Source organism: Chiloscyllium plagiosum, chromosome 4 (genome assembly GCF_004010195.1).
Source record: "Chiloscyllium plagiosum isolate BGI_BamShark_2017 chromosome 4, ASM401019v2, whole genome shotgun sequence".
NCBI classification, from domain to species: domain Eukaryota; kingdom Metazoa; phylum Chordata; class Chondrichthyes; order Orectolobiformes; family Hemiscylliidae; genus Chiloscyllium; species Chiloscyllium plagiosum.
The window spans coordinates 105,237,959-105,244,887 of record NC_057713.1 but is presented as its reverse complement, the minus strand read 5'-3'; the positions used below and the strand labels follow the sequence as shown (position 1 = coordinate 105,244,887).

Sequence of the window (6,929 nt, the reverse complement as noted above, 5' to 3'; positions counted from 1 at the left end):
ATAAATTCTGTGTTAGGATTGACCCCTCCACTACCACCTGATGAAGGAGCGACGCTCCAAAAGCTAGTGTGCTTCCAATTAAACCTGTTGGACTATAACCTGCTGTTGTGTGATATTTAACTTTGTCAACCAGTTCCATTCTTCTTTCTTTTACCTGCTGCTCTACAATTTCCTTTTCCTTCAGATTATGATCTAATTCTCTTTTAAAACACGCAGTTGAAATTTGCTTCCTCCATACTGTTGAGCAGTTTTCAAAAATTCTTTCATGAGTATCATAAACAAGGCCAGGATCTAGCCATCCTTAATTGCCGTGGAGAAACTGGTGATGAGTTGTCCTAGACTACCACAGTCTATCTTGTTGAGGTTCTCACTTAGTGCTGTTACTAAGGAAAATTCCAGGACTTTGGGACAAAAAGGAACAGTGATATAATTCCAAGTAAGTATGGTGTGTCATTTGGAGCAGAACAGGTTGTACTGTTCCCATTACTCTAATGCCCTTGACCATCTACGTGTTAGAACTCTCAAGTTTGGAAGGAGCTATTGAATGAGCTTGCTGAGTTGCTGCAGTTAAATTTGTTGATGATACACACTGCTGCTAATGTGTACTGGGGATGGAGGGAATGAGTATTTAGAGTCAGAGTCATAGAGATGTACAGCACAGAACAGACCCCTCGGTCCAACCCGTCCATGCTGACCAGTTATCCCAACCCAATCTAGTCCCACCTGCCAGGACCTGGCCCATATCCCTCCCAACCCTTCCTATTCATATACCCGTCCAAATGCCTCTTAAATGTTGCAATTGTACCAACCTCCACTACTACCTCTGGCAACTCTTTCCATATACGTACCACCCTCTGTGTGGAAAAAGTTGTCCCTCAGGTCTCTTTTATATCTTCCTCCTCTCACCCTAAACCTATGCCCTCTAGTTCTGAACTCCCCCACCACAGGGAAAAGACTTTGTCTATTTATCCTATCCATGCCCCTCACAATTTTATAAACCTCGATAAGGTCACCCCTCAGCCTCCGATGCTCCAGGGAAAACAGCCCCAGCCTATTCAGCCTCTCCCTGTAGCTCAAATCCTCCAACCCTGGCAACATCCCTGTAAATCTTTTCTGACCCTTTTCAAGATTCACAACATCTTTCCGATTATTGGTGATTAGAATGGCAATCCAGCAGGCTGCTTTGCCCTGGAGTTTCTTGACTGTTGTGGAGCTAGGCAAGTGAAGAGTATTCCATAGTACTTCTGACTTGTGCCTTGTAGATTGTGGCCTGTCTTTGGAGAGTCAGGATGTGAATTAATCGCTGCTGGATTCTCAGCCTCTGTCTTGTTCTTGAGGTCACATGGCTGGTCCAGTTCATATTCTGGTTAATGTTAGCTCTCTGTATTTTGGAGGATTTCAGAAATGGTAGTGTTGTTGAACATCATTAAGAGATGTTTAGATTTTCTCCTGCTGGTGATATTAATTGTCTGGCACTGTGGGCACAGATGTTACTTGCCAATTATCACACCAAGCTGGAATGTTGCCCGGTTACTGCTGAATGTGGACACAGACGATATGGCTATCTGAGGAGTCCAAATGGAGTTGAACACTCTGCAATTTTGAGTGAACAGCCACATTCTGACCACATGCATGGGGAAGGTCTCGATGAAGCAACTGAAGATGGTTGAGCCAGGACACTACCCTGAGAAACCCCTATAGTGATGTCCTAGGGATGAGATGAATATCCTACATGAAAGTTGTTGCTGTATATGACTCAGACAATAAAGAGTTCCCCTCACCAACCTTACCCCATTCCCACTGACTTCAATTTTTCACTGAAGCTTGACCCGCCAAGTCCAGGCAAATGCTGCTTTTATGTCAAGGTTGGTTATTCTCATCTCACCTCTTGAATTCAGTGTTTTTGTCCATATTTGAGCTAAAGCTTTAAAGATTCTGGTGTCAAGTGCTTGATTCAAACTGAGCATCAGTGAGTAGGTTATCACGGTGTGTCAGTGCCCTTTGATAATGGTGTCAGTGACATTTTCCATTTGTGATGAGAATAGACAGATGGAGTGGTAATTGGACAAATTGAATTTAGTTTTGATGGAGGTGGGCAGATGCACTCCAGAAACTAATACTTGTTGTATAAAATAGTTATTTTTCATGTCACCTTTGCTACTTTTGCTCTTTACCTTAAATTGGTGTTCTCTGGTCCACCTTCAAAGCTTTATCCTATGTCTGGTTGTTTCAGGCAAAGCTCATTTTAAAAATACCCCTATACAGCTCAGTTATAAAATTGGTAACCTTATAGAAGTATCAGTTCAGCATCACATTTAGAAATCTTCATTTTAGCCAGAATAAATTAGCAAATAACCCAGTGTACGTCAATTAGCTTATGAAGACATACAAAGACGGATATTGGGATTAGCAGATAAGAAATTCAATGTTAGATTTAATGTCTCCTCATTGTTAATATGATTTTAACATTATATTGTTTCAGAAAATAGTATGATTACTGAGCTCAGTCCACACATTAGGGTAAATCAAGCTGACACAGCAAGCTGCATTTAATTAGGCATTGACTTGGGATTTTGAACTTTACCTTCCTAATTTAATTAGTGTCAGATCTAATGAGCTAATGATTTTGATATAAGTTAATTTAACCTAATTATGGAGAAATACCAGTTGAATGAATAGAGGTGACAGGATTTGTAAAAGGCATCTACCTGATCATGAAGCTCTTTGGAGAGACTCCTTTGAAACCATCTGATAAACACTTGATTTTCATAGTTGTTTTGAATATTGCCTGTTTGTGTTCTTGGGCTTCCATGAAATTAAACTGATAAACAGGTTTTGGAACAAAGGTGCAGGGAAATGGTTATGCTGAAGTGTGAAGACAGAGATAGAAGATATAAGGATACCAAGATGTGTGTTAAGGATGCATGGGATGGGATAGCTGGAACTTTGTCACTTAGTTGTTCATTCAACTCAATCCTGTTTTCCCATCATATTAAACCATCAGACCAGTTATCATACCAGTGATTAGCTATTATATAAATAATGAGAGGATTAGTTGGCAAAGATTTTAAGAATGTACATGTTACTGTCTACTGAATGTAAAACATCTTTAGTTCTAGTCGAAAAGTGGTACTTAATGCCCCAACCCCCCTTTGGGGAGTTTGATAACAGAAGTGGGGGGCATATAATCAGACAGGTAACTGGTCAGTGTGTTTTGGTTCCCACCTGATTAAGGTAGTAACAGGAAGAATAGCCTTCCTGCCCCATTTCCCATTAAGATCCTTAAGTGAGAGCACATAAGTGCCCAATTCCAGTTGGTGTTCAAATTAAACCTGGCAGTAGGCAGGGACTTGCAGGGAGCATGATCATTAGACTGGCCATCTTCCTCTGCCCTTCACGTGGGAGCAAAAGTGGCAGATATGGGGAGCTCTGCTGCCTGTGAAAAGAATTTGTGCAAATGATGAGAAGGAACACTATGATGAAATATCCAAAACAAAACTTATTCTTCTCCAGACACTACCTGCAACTGCTGAATTGTTTAACATTACCGAATGGGATATTCTGCCACTTTGAGTTTTGCTGAAAAGAAAACCATGTTGCCAAAGCCTTGCATTCATCAGAAACAATCTCAGTTTTTTTCTTCTAATTAGTGGGAATCTGACTTAAAGTGCAACTTGGGAGAAAGCTATCTCATTGACCAAGACATTAGAATAATGCACTTGCAACCAACACTGACAAATGGTCTACAGAGTCTGCCAAGAATACAGAGTAATTAAGAAGAAACTGTGTCAGTGGCAGAAGGTTTGAGAATCAGTGTGCACTGATTTAAGATGATTAACAAAAGAAGTAACAATGAGATGAGGAAATATCTTTCTATCAATGAATGGTTGGGAGAGAATGGAGCACACAGATCCAATTGATTACATTCAAAGGAGAATGGGATTGTTTATCTGAAAAATAAATGTGGCTCTGATGTGTTTCTGTTCTGAATTCCACATTCCCATCTAACTCTGATAACCTTTGATTTCCTCGTCAAGCAAGAAACCATCTTGCACTGCTTTAAAAATATTCAAAGATCCTGATTTCTGAGGCAGAGTGTTCCAACGTTCCACAACCGCCTGAGAGAAACAGCAATCTCCTTGTCTTTGTCCTAAAAGGGGAACTCCTAATTTTTAAACATTTCTGGAATCACTCATAAGCAAAAATCTCCTTTTCATGCTTATCATGTCAAAACCACTTAAAGTCAAGTAACTCCTCACTCTTCCAAACTTCAGTTGAACCAACCCGGTCAGTCCAACCTATAAGACAACTCATTCATTACAGGTATCAACCTAGTGAAACTTCTCTGAACCACCACCACCATCACCACCACCACAAGTGTTTAGACATCCTTTCTGAAATAATAAAGTGAAAACTGCATATAGTATTCAAATCCCATTTCAGAAATGCCATGTATAACTGAAACAGAACATTTTTACTAATCTGTTTAGTTTCTCTCATAGTGAAGGATAGCATTCCACTAAGTGTGTTAATTGCCTGTAGTTCCTGTGTACTATGCTTTTGTCACTTACTTAAAAATCACACAACACCAGGTTATAGTCCAACAGGTTTATTTGGAAACTCTTTTGAGACACTGCCTCTTCATCAGGTGGCCTAATTTCATCACTTATGTACTAGAATACCTCTGCACCTTAAAATTTGCTGTGATTAAGTTTCCGGAATACAAATCTGATATCACTCTGGCATTGTCATTAATCCGTGATGTTGTTCAATTGCAAGATTTGCTGCAGCATCCTGTTAATGGAGTAATCTTTGCAAAGATTGTACATGACCTACAGATTGATAGCAGTGCCTTGTGTATGTGCTCATTCAAAACTGCAAATTCAGAAATGAACATGCTGCTGAAGAAAGCTGTAAGCATTTATGCCATGTTGTTATATCATGGCAGTACAGATGTGCTACTGTTTTTTAGATATGTAGTATTAAATTTATAAACTTAGCAACTCGTGCATTTGAGCTAAGTTTTAATGACCCCTTATGTGCCCAAACAAGTGGTGTAACTATGAAATCCACTTTAGGTTCAGCAAGTTCCTTAGTGGTGTTTTCTAGTAATGGGATGCTACTAACAGTTCAAAAAGATCTTCTTCCTACCACACAGTTGAGCACATTGTGTATGAATATCTGTGTTGGTATTATGCCAGTAACATTGGCCATCTGTTTCTACAACTGGCTGATTGTATCAAACAGAATGCTCCTTTGGTTATTTGTAATAAGCAAAGGTAGAGATCATATGCAACCAGACCATACTTGCAAAACCCGAATTGTTTGCTGTTAGATGTGATTCCATGATCAGTAGCAAATGCTAAATAATCCTGAGTGTGCCAAAAGTTACACCAACAACCACTTTTAAAATAATCAGCTGAGGTCATAAAATGGCTCATTTCTGCTTGCTAGAAGTGATGTATATTCATAAACAGGGAGCTATTCTCCGCAAACTAAGGGAAAATGTTTCAGCTTTGGACGTCTTTAAATTACCCTGGAGCTTGTGATTCTCTGTTGCTTTCTCAATGGCAACAACTCAGTCAATCAGAATCCACTCGCCAAACATTTTGCAATCTCTTTTGCTGTTGTATAAACTGTTGTGACAATTTGAAATCCTTACGTTTGTCCTGATTATTGCAAGTCAAAAAGCATTAGCAATGTGTCTCTCTTTTCCATTGTTATTATTTATTAACCTACCACTGTGGCACCTTGCTGGTGACTAAGCATCATATTTAGATCCAGACTTGGACGTAGAGGCACATGAAGGGTTAGAGGTTTATATCTTTGGCATCAGTACTTAAATGTCCTTTCAAGTTTCAATGCATTAAAGCTATGGCTAAAATCAGTGTAAGCAAAGCAAATGCTTTGTAACAGGTTATTCAGCTGAAAAGTATACAATCAAAATGCACATCTTTGAAGAACGGGGCATTTGTGGTGCAGTGGTAGTATCCCTACCTCTGGGCTGGAGACCTGGATTCAAGTCCCACCTGCTCCAGAGACGTGCAACAATGTCTCTGAACAGGTGATTAGAAAATTTCTTCTTGGAAAAGTAGGATCACTGTGGTATTGTCCTTACTTCTGGGCTAGGAGACCCAGGTTCAAGACCACATCTATTCCAGAGATATGTGATAACATTGCTAACAGAGTGATTAGGTAAAATAAGTCATCTTGAAAGAGTATTAAAACTTATATTTAGAACATTGAAAACAAATGGCAATTTTTCTTCTGTTTAATTTCTTCCTTAACTATGTTGGTCGTAATATTAACTGATAAGTGTTCTTTTGTGAAATAATATGAATGACTTTGTGCTTAGTGAGCTGCAAGTGTTCCCCAGTTTCCTCAGATCTTCTTGATGGGGTTTCTGATATGGGCTCCCAGGAGGTCCAGTTCCAATACCGAACAATCCAGAATGGCCTCTTTCTTCAAAGACCGCAATTTCCCCCCAGACGTGGTCGACGATGCTCTCCACCGCATCTCCTCCACTTCCCGCTCCTCCGCCCTGGAGCCCCGACCCTCTAATCGCCACCAGGACAGAGCCCCACTGGTCCTCACCTACCACTCCACCAACCTCCATATACATAATTTCCACCACCTCCAAACGGACCCCACCACCAGGGATATATTTCCCTCCCCTCACCTATCAAAGTTCTGAAAAGACCACTCCCTCCGTGACTCCCTCGTCAGGTCCACACCACCACCAACCCAACCTCCATTCCCAGCACCTTCCCCTGCATCCGCAAGAAATGCAAAACTTGCGCCCACACCTCCCCCCTTACTTCCCTCCAAGGCCCCAAGGGATCCTTCCATATCCACCACAAATTCACCTGCACCTCCACACACATTTACTGCATCCGCTGCACCCGATGTGGCCTCCTCTATATTGGGGA

At 40.7% G+C, this 6,929-nt stretch overlaps 1 protein-coding gene across 2 annotated transcripts in view; it reads left to right on the top strand.

Annotated features, from left to right (window-relative positions):
• itga9 (integrin, alpha 9) overlaps positions 1 to 6,929 on the top strand; it is a 371,784-nt gene that overhangs the window by 225,637 nt on the left and 139,218 nt on the right. The gene's annotated exons all lie outside the window — the stretch shown is intronic.